Source organism: Pteropus vampyrus, unplaced genomic scaffold (genome assembly GCF_000151845.1).
Source record: "Pteropus vampyrus isolate Shadow unplaced genomic scaffold, Pvam_2.0 Scaffold52, whole genome shotgun sequence".
In the NCBI taxonomy this organism is placed as follows: Eukaryota; Metazoa; Chordata; class Mammalia; order Chiroptera; family Pteropodidae; genus Pteropus; species Pteropus vampyrus.
The window spans coordinates 2,810,453-2,825,128 of NW_011888833.1; the positions used below are offsets into that span (position 1 = coordinate 2,810,453).

Genomic DNA, 14,676 nt, shown 5'->3' on the forward strand with positions numbered 1-14,676 from the left:
CTGAGATTCCTGACCACAGGGCCCCCTCCCGTCTCCTTTTAAAATTTAATCTGCTCCCCCTCCCCCCAGCCTCCGGGCTCTTGATCTTTCTTTTAAAAAAACCCCTTTCCTTGGCCTCACTTCCTCCTCCAGCCAGTCGGTTATTTAAAGCATGTTGTCACACACCGTGAAGCTGCCTGGCCGCTTCTCCTGTCTCAGCTCTCAGGATGCTGTGGAAAATCTAGGGGTGCTGCTGACCCCCCGCTCAGCACAGACGTCCGTCCTTCCCCTGCCCCCTCCGGCTTCCTCCGTGCGCTCTCTGCAGCCTCAGTTTACCCCGGGGCCACAGCGCTGCGGTCACGTAACGAACGTGCTGCGTGCGCTCCCGGCCCTTCCTGGCCGCTTCGTAGTGTGTCACGCTGGTCAGTCTGTATGTCCGCGTCCCTTACGAGAACGGGCACTTTTTGAAACAGGAAATAATGTGTCCGTTAACGACAAAATATTTAAATTAAAAAAATGTTTGTTTTTTGATGCGATTTCCCTGTAGCTGCCAGGGTACAGGGTAGTTAGTGCCCTTTGCCCGCCGCCTCTGACTGCTGGGGAATCGCATTTTCTGCATGTCTGTGCCAGTGCAGCTTGCTCGCTGTCTCCCTAATGCCTGGCATGCAGTGGACCTCCAACAAAGGTTTGCTAAGTTTTTCACTTTTGTCGTTATGCTCTATATTATACTTAAAGCCCATCTCGGACCCCAGCTCCACCGGATGACCGGCCTTTCTCGGCCTCCTCCCTGTCCCCTCTCCCTTCCCAGGTTGAGGTCTCCCGGTTTCTCTGTCCTTGTGGCTGTGCTGTGACATCCTCTCCCGCTCTGCGTGTGCTTCGGAGCAGTTACCTACTCAGCTGCCAATGTCCTCAGGGCAGAGTGTCGCCGGGGCCCTCTCTGATGCCCCAGCGACCAGCTCAGTGACGCACACATCGGGCATGGCGCGTGGCGCACCGAGCGTGTTAGATTTATTAGCCTCAGCTCTTCACCTTACCGTTAGCGTCTGTAATTAACTCCTGTCTCCTGTTCTTCAGACTAGCGATTAGACAGTGGAGACAGCCGCCCCCTTAAAATGTTTTTTTCATTTCTTACCCTCCTCACTATAAATTTTTAAATGAACTCTATAGAAACGGCAAAAATAAACCTATCTTAGCATTAAAAGCTTTTTTCTCTGTCAAGAAAGAGTCCTCTTGTTTGTGTATCATTCTGTCATCTAGATATTCATCTCACCTGCAGGACCGAAGGGTCTGACACAGGAAACGCAGGAAGTGGCTTATTCTAGTGTCTGAGGTCACACCTTGTAAAATAATATTCGCCATAAGAATAATTTTTGTTGAAAATTACTTCACATTCTGTTATATCCATTACAGAACTACACTTTAATAAAACATATAAGTTTTTATAATCATAAGCCAAATCGAGTTTAAAAGGCGAAAGATTTATACGATCTGAAGAGAAACCAGAGTAATCGAGAGTTTAAAATCTTCACCATGTCCTTTTATAAAGCAAGCTCTCCTTTATTTTTCACATATCGAGATTTCTCTATTCCACATTTGTTTATAACGAGATGCAGAGGCAGTTATAGTAATAATTATACTTCAAGATAGTGCTGATCATTGGGCAAATGTCATTTGTTTTTAAAGAAGTTTATGAAGTTCAAGCTTGTTTTCGGAACAGTAGATTTGAGAGATATATACACACACACACATATATATATATTTTTTGCCTTTTCGAACATCATGTGGGATCTTTCCTCAAGAGGAAGATTATCGCCAGGGGAGTGAGACTTAGAAACAATTCTGCATGTTTTGTTTTGTGGTTTAACTCAGCATGTTCTGGCTGCGATCCCCTCTCCTCCCACCGAAAATGCTAGAAGTTTTTATATGAATCTTTCATAGAAGCAAATTTGAAAATTATTTCAAAAAATAATTTAAAATTATTACAAAGACAGTAGAGAATTTTAATACCATAGCTTTATAGAATACTGGTTGTAGAGTCCTAATTATTTGATTTTAAAATCGAATGCCAGTCGCAATCCATGTAGCTTGATATTTGGAGAAAAGGAATAGGTAAGGAGTATTTTCGTCCGTTTTGGTTTTTCTACTTCATAGAACATGAAATTTAGGGCATAGAAGAGTAACGTTAATGAATATTTTCTAAAACTAACTTTTCTCTCTCTTTGTTTCAGTGGTCCCAATCGAGGCCATTATATCGCAATAGTTAAGAGTCATGATTTTTGGTTATTGTTTGATGACGATATTGTAGAAGTAAGTAGTTTCTTCGTTTATTTTTCTTCAAAGCTGTGTGTGTATTTCACTCTTCGCTTTCTTCTCCCAGCTTCTCATTCACGGGTGACGAGTGGTGACCACTAGACAAATGTCTAGGTCTTAAGACGAATCTGATCCCCACTTCATGCTCCTTGACATCAGACCCCAGTGTGTGGATTGTCATCTGACTTTGACAATGTCGAGACTGAAACAAGGAATAGCTTTCACCAACAGAGCTAGTTATAACAAACGAATTATTAAAGAAGTGATTTATCGAGCTATGACACACCTGTCATAAATCACACAGATCGTGAGCAACAACCTGCTGAATTTTTGCATGGGCTTGCATACATGCACGTGCACACCTGTGCCTGCATGTACGTACACACACGCGTGCACCTGTGCATGCATGCACGTGCACACGTGCGTGCACCTGTGCGTGCATGCACACACGTGCGTGCACCTGTGCATACACACATGCACACATCCAGATCAAGATATAGTACATTTTCAGCACCCCAGCAGGCTCCATCATGCCTCTGGTCAGCCCCCCCCCCAGCTCTCCTCCCCCCACCTGCCATCCCTAGAACCCACTATTTTGACTTTTATGATTATGATTCATAATGCCTATGCTTGCCTCTAAATGGACCCATCAAGTATGACTCCTTTTGTGTCTGGCTTTTTCCACTCATTGTATCTGTGAGATCATTCTTGTGGCCTGTGGTAGGAGCTCGTCATTGCCGTGTACTTTTCCATCGTATGACTAGACCAAGTTAGAAACTCGGCTTTTTGTCTCTTGCTGACTATTATGAATAAAACTGCTTTGATTATCCTTGTACAAGTCTTTCGCTGGACGTATGCACTCATTTTCTTGGGTGTATATAAGGTTGGACTACATGAAATGGCCATTTGCATAGGTCCCGAATGGCTGACAATTAGTGATTTCATATAGTTCAGCCGATTCCCAGGGATAGACTTGCTGGATCAAAAGGTAGTTGCGTGTCCAGCTTTGCAAGGAAGTGCTGACATTTCCCCATGTCGTCCGTGCAATTTCAAACCTCCCCCAGCTGTGTGTGAGAGTAGCTCCGTATTCTCACCGACACTTGGTACTATCAGTCTTTTTAATTTAAGCCGCTCCTGATGTGTAAGAGCTGTTTTATAGATGAGGAAATGAAGGGAATGTTTCTAAGAGACGCTGATGATTTTACTGGATTTAAGCAGTTCCAGGAGCTCACCGATGTACTAACGTTTACATTTTGCTTCCCAGAAAATAGATGCACAAGCTATTGAAGAATTCTACGGGTTGACGTCAGATATCTCAAAGAACTCTGAGTCTGGTTACATCCTTTTCTATCAGTCTCGGGACTGAGGGGGAACCGCGATGGAGAGATTTCTGCCTCATTTCTTCTCTGGTTACTTTGGAAAGGATCATGCACTGATTTTTCAAGAAAAGAGAAATGCAGGAAGCTCAGGGGGCAGTAGCATACTTTGCACACAATAAAGCAAAGACTGTGGATGAACAAGCTCTTCCTATCATGGTAGTTGATTTATTCGCTCAGGTATCATGTCGTCTGTGCAGTTCCATACGACGAGGAAGTGACAGCAGAGATAGCAGCTCCTCTTGTCAAACAGCCTTCCAGTAATTGACACGCATTTGCTCTTTATTAATTGCACCGGCGATGGTTTGAACTCCTTGGGGCGCAGCAAGAAGCACGAGAACCGGGGGAGGTCGCGTCGCGGGTTTAGGAGGTGACAGGCACCGCGTCCCGTCGCCTGCGTTAAGCGATGAATAGAAAGAGTAGTCAGTGGTCTTCTCGTGCGTAAACCAGACATACTCGTGGGCCCAACACTCGCAGTTGGCCTTCCTGACGTAAAGCAAACTAACAGCTACTGGACTCCAGTGTCAGGAAGACAAATACGTTCTGCTTCTCTGAAGAAGCTTATAATAATATACAGTGTATGTATATGTAGGGAACAATTGGTCAAAAGCGGCTTTTTGTTTCCCCAAGGGGAAAGACTGGCTTTGTAATTAGAATTTTTTTCCTTATTTATTTTACTTAAAACTGGTAGAGTCTAAGTATTGTATGAAGCGCCCATGAGTCTGTCAGTAAATCTGAGCATATTTTTACTACTTTTTGTCAGTTTAACTAGTCCTTTCGTTTGTTTCTGTTTTTTAAGATGGATTTTTCAACTCTATTTGAAATCAGTAAGATTCTTTAAAAAACATCGCAAGGAGGAGGTAAATATTCTTTTACAGGAGGAACTGATATCTCTGGCTAAATAGTTGTCCTTTTGTTATAGTTGATAAGTCAGTTATTTCATTCAGCTTTAATTTCAGTAAAATAAGAAACTATCAAGAATTCCCTTATAGTTGTTGGAATGGTAAAAGAAATTCCGGTGCAGTGGTGATATACCAGTCTTTAGATTTCTTAAATACTCTGATGTTTCAAGTTGAGGCCATGTTTGGAAAATTCATGTCGTAGCAGTTGTTATTTTCAGGCGTCATTCTTTACCTGGGAAAGAAGAAATCCGGTCGCTGAAACCTCAGCAGCCTGGGTGGTTAGCCAAAAACCCTCTGACGGTCAGATTTTAATGGCGTAGACCAGGAATACACAAGCAAGTCCTCTTCCCCGCTCCGCCTTTACACACCTTCCTGGAAGAGTGTTCTGGAAGTTAAACTTGATGTTTGTTAAGACTCCCTTCCGTCGGGAGTTTGAAGCAGTGTGTGTGTAACGTGCCGTGTGTAAATTATTGCAGTTGACACTTGTCCGCGCATCACAGTTCTCTGACAGTAGCTGAAAGCCACTTGCAGAAAATAATCGAATATACGTTCAGAATACTAGCAATCAATCAGGCCATGGATGTTCTCGATGAACCTTTTCAGGCAGTCATCTTTTTTTTAATTGCTGTAATTTTCTAATTTTACTAATACTGTTGACTACGAAAAACAACAAAAAGGAATGTTTTTGTCTGCTGCTATTATTAACATTTATTATTTGTATCTTTTTAGCTCAGGAAATGACTTCACCTGTTCGTTCCATGAACATATCTTCAGCAGGGCCCCGTAGCTAACTGGGCTGTTTAACAGATGTGCCGGCAGAAACGGTGACGTGTTTTGACAAATTGCTTCCCAAGGTGTAGTTTCTAAAGCCTTCCCCCGGCTGAAATTGTTCCGTGCAGATCGTGTAGCCACATCTGCCAGCATCGCACAGACAGCCAGAGCCAAGAGTGTGGGGAGACCACAGCGGTCGAGCCGGATACGTTTTTCTTTTCGAGGGCTCAGAGCAACTTGTGTGGGAATGTCGAGCTGTATTTCTGCAGCTTTCGGCACAGGGGAGGAGAGCGGAGTGAAGCTGAGTCCGTTCGCACGTGTCAGGCCACCGCACGTGCGAGAAAGATGCGGTCAGTCGTGCAGAGGTGCGGTGCAGAAAGCTGCGTCGCGCATCTCACAGGGAAGGCCAAGGTTAAGTTTCACGTTACAGCAAGTTACGGCTTTTTCGTGGAGTTCCGCGGCCACACACCGTCCACACCGTATTTCGTAGTATGATTTGTCAGAGGAGGGGCCGTGGGCGATGGTTTTCAGTTTACTTTTTACTGTCCATGCAGCTGCATCTGAGTAAAACGTCGGGAAGCTTTTCAGAAACTCAGTATGCTTTAAAAACATCTAGGGCCGGGGTTGGGGGGACCGCAGCGAGAAGGGTGATGCGTACAGAAAGCGTCTGAGGTTGTCTGTCGGCTGAGTGGTTAAATGAGGGTGGCCGGAAGTCGTAAGTGGTGGCCGATTGCTCTCTGTGTGTCCGTGTTTGTTGGGATGGCTGTCCCGTATTTTGTACATTGGAATAAAAATCTCTATAAATTATCATAAAGGTAAATATTCTAAATCAAGCCTCACTTCTCAGTCGTATGGCTTCTGTCTTGGAAACGTTACCTGTAGAACATTACGGAAGGCAGGAGCCACGTGACTCAGGAAAAGGGAGCAAAGGAAACGTGTAATAGGTGGGTCCGTGTTGCCGCGAACCATCAGTGTAGGGTTTTTTCCTTGACAGCAGTGGAAAGACCTCGTTTTCATGACATACTACTCTTGATACTTTCTTTGAAGCTACTTTCATTAAAGATTCTGTCATGAGGCGATTACCTGGGAGCTGGGAGGCTGAGGCGCTCGGGTCCCGGCTCCTCAGTGGACTTAACTGTGTGACCTTGGGCAAGTCACTTACCCTCTCTGTGCTTCAGTCTCCCTATCTGGTGAAATGGGGGTAATACCTACCTCACAGGGTTGTTGTGGGGATTAATTAGATATAATGTCTGTAAAGCATCTAAAGTTCTTGAAGAAGGCGCTATATAAATACAAAATAATCTATTAAAGTTGGTTTATTTGTGCTTGTCGGTTTTAAGTGTGTTTTTTTCTTTTTGCCTGAAACGAATTTGCCAGTTAGAAGTACACACTTTGGAAATCGTCTTAACTGCTTTTGCTCAAGAGTTTTTACTGCCGTTATCCAAAGAGATTTTCCCAGAACAGCTTTCCACGCTTAGCTCTCTGTGGAGCAGTGTTGTCTTTCCAGAGATCCCGAGTTTAAACATTTCCATTTAGAATCGTAGACTCTTAGAGGGGAAAATACCGTAAAAGTCACCGTTCCTGGCACCGCCCCCACCCCCTTCCGGTGTAATACCTGCTCCTGTAAAATCTGCAATGTGACTGCGCTACCTGAGTTCGAGCACCTGACGCCTTTACACGGAACCCGCCCCCCATCTCACCTCTCGGGATGCCTCTTCTGGAAGCGCTCCTGTTTATTCGTAAGCCTGAAAGAGTGTTCTTAGAATCGTGGCAGGTGAACCAGACTGTCACTGGGGACCTGCGATCGCGTTTTCTAAGCATCTGTGTCACACGCTTCACCCTGAGCTTTTAGTAAACGAAATTCTCTCTTTCAGGAGAGTTCTTCACGAACTGTTGAGAAGCCAAGACTGCCCCTCCCTTTCTGCCATCCCTCCTTTTTGCGGGTTCCCTTGTCTCCTGGTGCCTGTGCGTATACTTTAAGGCTTTTCCACCTCTCTTCAGTTGTTTTTTTTTTTTAATGATAACCTACTACCTTTTTTTTCCACTAAAGCTGCTAAAATAACCCATCGTTGCTGAGTTGACGCTGTCAAAGGCCCTATACTGGGCATTTTACTTTAAAAACCTGGAAATCCTGACAGCACCCCTGTGAGGTAGTGACGTCCTCATTTTACAAAAGGGGAAACTAAATAGAGCACTTCAGAGGTTAAGAGATTCTCCCAAGTCACTCGGCTGCAAAGTAGCAGATCCAGTTTTCAAATAGGTATGACCTCTGCCAGATTCCTGAGCACAACTGTCATCATCTAAAGATACTTTTTTGTAGAAAATACACATAAAATTTACCATTTTGACTAGTTTAAGCGTATAATCGACACCAAGTACACTCACATTGTTAGGCAGCTATCACCATTTCCATTTCCAGAATTTTCATCTTCCCCAAAAAACCACCCATTAAACGACTCCCCATGCCTCCCTCCCCCCGATTCCTACTTACCCCCCTTCTACTACTTTCTATCTTTATAGAATTGAATGCTCTAGGCACCTCACATAAATGGAATCATCCAATACTTGTCCTTTTCCGTCTGGCTTATTTCACTTAGCATAGTGTTTTCAAGGTATTAATAGCATGTGCCAGAATTTCTTTTTCGTAAAGAATCCTATTCCATCGTACACACCACAGTTAGTTTATCCATTCGTCTTCTGGACACGGGTCGTAGCCACCCGTTGGCTGTTCTGAGCGTTGCTGTTTAACTTTTCGAGGAACTGCCATACTGTTTTCCACGAAAGCCGTGCTGTTTGACGTTGCCACCAGCAATGCACCAGGGTTCCAGGCCCTGCATGTCCTTGTCTGTACACTTGTGTTCTCTTCTTTGTTTTGGTGGTGGTGGCGGGTCGATGTTCGTTTTCGGTAGTAGCCATCTCAACTGGTATGAGGCGATATCTCCTCGTGGTTTTAATTTATATTTCCCTGATGGTGACGTTGATGGTCTTTTCATGTGTTTATGGGCCATTCGTATATCTTTCTTGAAGAAATGTCAGTACTTTGTCCATTTATTTTTATTTTTGATTTTTTTACTTTTTTATGGTGACATTGGTTAACGAAATCCAATAAGTTTCAGCCGTACACTTTAACAGTGAGGCATATATGCGTTTACACTGTGTGTTCACCGCCCACAGTTAGATTTCTTTCTGTCACCCCATATTTGACCCCTTTTACCCCGTCTACCTCCCCCCCACCCACCCTCTGGTAACCACTAGTCCATTGTCCATGTCCATGAGTCTCTCTTTCTCTTGTTCATTTGTCGCATTTAGGTTTCTATCACACATATAAGTGATGTCATATGATTTCCTACTTTTTCAGTCTGGCCGATTTCGCTTAGCATGATTATCTCGAGGTCCATCCAGGTTGTCGCAAATGGCGGTATTTCATCTCTTCTTATGGCTGAGTAGTATTCCATTGTCTATATGTACCACAGCTTCTTAATCCAGTCATCGATCGTAGGACACTTCGGTTGCTTCCGTGTCCTGGCCACCGTGAATAATGCCGCTATGAACATTGGTGTACACTCTGTCCGCTTTTTAACATTGGGTTGTTATTTGTCGTTGAGTTCTTTATATGTTCAGTTTTCGATACATGATTGGCAAATATTTTCTCCCATACATGAGGTACCGAGAGCAGTCAGAAAGTTGTCTTTTTACTCTCACACGGATAGTATCCTTTGATGTACAAAAGTTTTTAATTTTGATACAGTTCCGTTTACCTATTTTTTTTTTCTTGGCTCCTATGCCTTCGGTGTCGTAGCCAAAAAACCACCACATCCAGTGTCATGAAGCTTTTCCTCTCTGTTCTGAAATTTTTATAGTTTTAGCTCTTACATTTAGGTCTTTGGTCTGTTTTGAGTTGTGGCGTAGGGAAGTGTCCAGCTTCATTATTTTGTATGTGGATATCCGGTTTGCCCAGCAGCACTTGTAAGACTGTTCTTTCCCCCACTGAAAATTCTTGGCATCCTTGTCAAACATAAATTGGCCACGTATATATGAGGGTTTATTTCTGGGCTCTTTTCTGTTCCGTTGGTCGGTATGTCTTTATGCTAGTAACCGTACTATATTTATTACTGTAGTAAGTTTTGAAATCAGGAAGTGTGAGGCCTTCAACTTTCTTGTTCCATTTCAAGAGTATTTTGGCTATTGAGGGTTCCCTTGAGATTTCATATGGATTTTGGAGTGGGTTTTTTTAGTTTATGCAAACATTTCTGTGGGAATTTTGACACGGATTGCTTTGTAATTCATATTGCCTGTCACATTAAGGCTTCCAATGCATTATACAGAGGATGTCTTTTCATTTATTTGTGTCGTCTTTAATTTCTTTCAGCATTATTTTGTAGTTTTCAGTACACAAGTCTTTCACTTCCTTGGTTAAGTTTATTTGTAAATATTCTTTTTAATGCTATTGTCAATGAGATTGTTTTCTTAATCTCCTTTTTTGGATTATTCGTCGTTAGCGTGGAAACGGAACCGATTTTCGTGTATTGATTTTGTATCCTGCAACTTTGCTGGGTTGGTTTACTCTGACAAATTCGGCTTTTGGTGGAATCTAGGATTTTCTACACATAGGATCGTTACATTTTCAAACAGGTAATTTTACTTCATCTTTTCCAAATTTGGATGACTTTTATTTCTTTTTTCTTACCTCGTTGCTCTAGCTAGAACTTCCAGTACTGCCCTGAATAATAGTGGTGAAATCGGGCATCCTTGCCTCGTTTCTGGTCTGAGAGGAAAGCTTTGAGTCTTTCCCCATTGAACGCTGGGTTTTTCGTGTATGGCCTTTATCGTGTTTTGGAAGTTTCTCCCTATTTTAGTTTGAGTGTTTATGTCAACAAAGGATATTGGGTTTTGTCGGATGTTTTCTTCTGTGTCATCGAGATGATCGTGTGCAGTTTTTTTGTTTCTTTCTAGAAATGGGGTCTATTACAGTGATCGCTTTTCGTGCATTGAACCGTCCTTGCATTCTGGGAATAAATCCCGCTTGGTTATGGTGTATAATCCTTTTAATGTGCTGCCGAATTTGGTCTGTTAGTATTTTGTTGATTTTTGCCTGACTGTCTTACTGGATGTAAAGTTACAAGCAGGCTGGGCTGGAGAGATTTGTACTTCTAGAAGATAATCTGGGCTGTGGTGTGGAGTGGGGTTTGGAGGGGACAGTGGCTGTGATGAGACCTCAGTCTGTCAGGACTTGGCATCGGGCTGGCTAGTGGGGGACGAAGGAGACGTTGAGGATTCTGAGGTTTCTCTGGCTTGCACAGTTAGGGAGCTAGAGAAGCCTTTTGCTGAAAACCCAGGAAGAGACGCAGGCTTGGGGTTAGATCAGAGGGCCCCGTGGTGTGGAGGTACCAGAGCTGGTTTACGAGCATCTGCATTTAATAAGCTGACGCTGCCTGGCAGTTTGGGAGGTCGAGGCATGATGGCACGTGACTAATTAGAATTCACATGCTCAGGGTGTACCTCTCAGCCTCTGCCCCACATGCCACAAGTACAAAGCTTTGGCGTTGGAACTTGAGGCTGGGTGAAGAGTTGAAATGGCTGTTGTGCTTCTGAGATCATTACTCTGGAGAACTCGCAGACGGTGTTACAAAGTCTGCAGTGACTTTGAGGCGTCTACTAGCTGAGGACAGGTTGATAAGCAGCCTCGTGTCAAAGAACATTGGTGCCTTTCGGAAAGTTTTACTGGAAACCAATTGCATCTGCATCGTTTCCTTTGACATGAAATATTTCCTTTGATATGTGGAAAGATGATGACTGTTAAGGACCCTGGGGTGTCTTTAGGGTAAAAAAAAAAAATCGCAGTTGTCCGGCAACTTGAAAATTTTGGGAGAGAAGTTTGTGAAGTGAATTTATTGATAGACTAAAGCCCAGTCTCATGGAATCTGGTGAAACCACTTGGTCCCACCTGGCGGGCAATGGCTCACGGGTGTCACTTGTGTCACTTGCCCTCCCGGGGGTGGGGAGTATCTCATCAGAGACCCCTTTGGCACTGTGTCACATTTCCCTGATAGAGGTCTCGTGGCGTCTTTCCCAGCACCGGTCCGGTTCTGGACTGGGGACCACTTGGTGACCATCATGTTCATTGCCTTCTCCTCTGTGTGTCGAGCTAATCACACATGTTTGCGGAGGCAGCGAGCCAGCCCCCCTCAGCCTCGGGACCTCGGGCACATTGCATGATCCCCGTAAACCCCCATCCCTCGCGTACGAAACGGCAAATGTACAACCGTCTTGTAGGAATGTCGCGAGGCCGAATCGAGGTGCGTGTAAGATGTGCGTAGGACGGTCAGCGCTCTCCTGAACCGGGCTGGAAGCCAACACCGATTTCTTCCATGTTTATTGAATATGTTATTCGATGCCGATTGAATCACGTCCCCTCATAGTGAAAACCATCACAGCGGTTGTTGCAAGGCGTGTGAGGATATCTAAGAAGATCGCTTACAGTGTAGGAAAGTCCATTTTTTAAAAAGACAAAGTAGAAGCCAAACAGTCTTGGGGTTCAGAAGGAGTCATTAGAGGCAGCTTAATGGGGTTGGGGTGCAGGTTCTAGAAACAGATCACCTTCGCGTCCCAGCCCCAGTCAGGGTTACCCATTATATATTCATTTCATCTTTATTGTCTACCGTGTACTAATTACCAAGAACACAGAGTTGAATAAGGCTTTATATGTGGAGTTCGGTGAAGGAAACAGATCAATAATCAGTTGCAATGACGGGAACGTCGAGAGCCACAGTGGGGACATTGGACAGCATCTGAGTCGTCGCTGGGCGGGCAAGGCCTCTCGGGAAATACTGGAAATACCGCTTGAGCCGAACTTTCAAGGACAAATAAGGGTTATTGAAATCAAGAAGAGGGGTGGGGGAGGGGGGAGGTGGATTCCAAGTTTATAAAAAGACAGATCGGCGTGTGAGAAGGCACAGTGACACAAAGCATTACGTATTTGGGAGCACGTGGGTTTACGACCGAGGCAAAGAGTGTATTGACAACATCAGGCCAGAAGGGAAAGGTTCTCATTCCAGAGTGCCTGATTTATCACGCTAAGGAGTTCGGATCTTCCTAAATCGGGCCTAGGGAACTGGTGAAGGGTTTTTAGTAGATGGCTGACTTCTCAGAATGACGTTTGGGGAAGGTCGTTGGAGTGCCGCTGTGGAAGTGGCTCCCCGCCTGGAGGAGCAGGCCAGCGAGGTCGTCGTGATCCGCTGGCAAAGGCGTGAGAGGCCGGACGAGGGGGCTCTGGGCACGGAGGACGGGGGACCGGGACGCAAGGCGCTGAGGCCGAGTCTCCAGGACTCGGTGGAAGCATTGGCTGTGGCGGTCAGCGGGGCGCGGGGTCCGCGCCGCCCCCAGACGTGGGTGTCCTTCGGGGTTCTCTTCGCTCCTCGGGGGTCGTCACACCCGCTCCACGGCTCCGGCCTCCCCGTGCCGGCGACTGCCACGTCTCTACCTCCAGCCCAGCTGCCGTGAGTCCCGGTCCCTTCTATCCAGGTGTGTCTCCTGGGCAGCTGCACCCAGATGTTACAGAGACGCCTCAGACCCAGCTGCTCAACGCGCTTCCTGCTCCGGCAGCCACCCATCCTCCCTGCCGCGTCCCCGGACTGCACCCGGCCACCAGCACTCGGCCGCGTGCACAGGCCAAGGATGGAAGTGGTGCTCGCGCGCTCCTCTGTCTCCATCCTGCACGTTCAGACAGACAGACACCAGGTCCTACCCGGACGACCTTCTGAACTCTCTGATATCCCCAGTCCGTGGTCCTGGTCCAGGTCCGTCACCTCGTGCCTCCTGCCAGTCTCTGGGCGTCCAGTCTTAGCCTGCCTAAGCCCATTCTCCACGATGACATTCGGGGGCTCTTTGAAAAGTGCATGTTTATTGAATAATTCATAAGAACTCACCCGCTTAAAACACGTCGGTGAGTTCGTGTTCCCCACGGTGAAATCCAGCTGCTTTAACAAGGTGCCTGATAATTTGTCTCCTGATCGCCTGTTTAACTTAACGCCCCCATCCCCAATACCACCCACAGCAAACCGCCCTCCCCGCCACTCTAGATTTTAAATCGTGAGCATGAGGCTGTGAGGGGTGTCCTAGTCCACAGGTGCCCGATGAACAGTGAATGAGTCAATGAGGACGTGGATGAATGGTCTTCCTAATATCTGGCTTGGGGGACCACTTAGCTGGCTAATGGCACCCACATTTTGAGAACATAGGAGGAAGAATTAATTTGGGGGACTGATACTGTTTGATTTTGAACGTGTTGGGTTCGAGGCGCCTGTGACATGACCAGGTGGAGATGCCCAGTAGACAGGTTGATATCTGGGACAAGGACCAGGATCGAGGGGGCAGAGTCGAGCTAGAGATGGCTGGGGAGTTGTTCGTGTGTAGCTGCTACTTGAAACCATGAGTCGAGATGAGGTCGTCCAGGAAGCACGTGAGGGTGTACCGTGGAACCCCGGTGGTCCTGGAGGACACTGGAGAGGAGCGAGAAGGCAGCCCAAGAAGCGGGTAGAAACGGCAGGAGGGAAGGATGGAAGACGCATGGACACCAGGGAAGAGAGAGTCGTCGACTGTAAAATGCTAAAGACCTAGGGTGATGAGGATCAAAACATGTTCTTCGGACTTGACGGTAAGGAGGTCACTGTGGACCTTGGGGGGTCGGGGGTAGGGGTGCGTGCGCTCTTGGAGAGGCCCGGGGCTGACTGCCCCGTCGAGACGCTGGCCTGGGGACGAGAGAGCGGGGAGCGAAGCAAGCCGAAGGCAGCGGTCACCCCCCTTTGCACGTTCAGTGTTTGGAGGATTTGGTATGTAAAATTTTTATGTATGATTATTCTCGTTGCCTTTTCCTCCCGGGTCATGGTTTCTTGTGTTCCCTCTGTCCTGAGGATGCCGGCCACGCCGAGCCACGACCTTCTGAGTACCCCCCAGGATTCGAAGGGTGTCCCTGTGTCATCTACTTCTTACATCGTATTCGCCTACGTACCTCCCTGTCTTTCCACTTAAACTGTAGGATCCTTTAGTGCAAGGAGTTTGTCTTCTCCACTGCTTTTTTCTTGATATGCGATGAGTCGCTCAAGGAAAACATGCAAAATATACATAATGACATAGCTCATGTCGTTCAACGTAATGGGCATATCATTTGCCATACACGGGGTGTTTGTTTAGTGAGCTTGGTCGTTTTAAATGTTTTAAATGCTAAATAAGCACGGTGTTTCATAGGACATCTCGACTGCGTCTTGAAATTAGGAACTGTGATTGTGAGCTTAAATCAGTTTTCCACGCAATATTGCTGCCTAACAGACCGCCCCCGAAGT

At 45.9% G+C, this 14,676-nt stretch overlaps 1 long non-coding RNA gene across 1 annotated transcript; it reads left to right on the forward strand.

Moving 5' to 3' along the window:
• Window positions 1-516: 516 nt before the first annotated feature.
• LOC111739658 lies at window positions 517-6,663 on the forward strand. The gene is made up of 2 exons (XR_002780337.1): window positions 517-2,286; window positions 3,554-6,663. It is a non-coding gene; the product is annotated as an uncharacterized LOC111739658 (long non-coding RNA).
• Window positions 6,664-14,676: the final 8,013 nt, after the last annotated feature.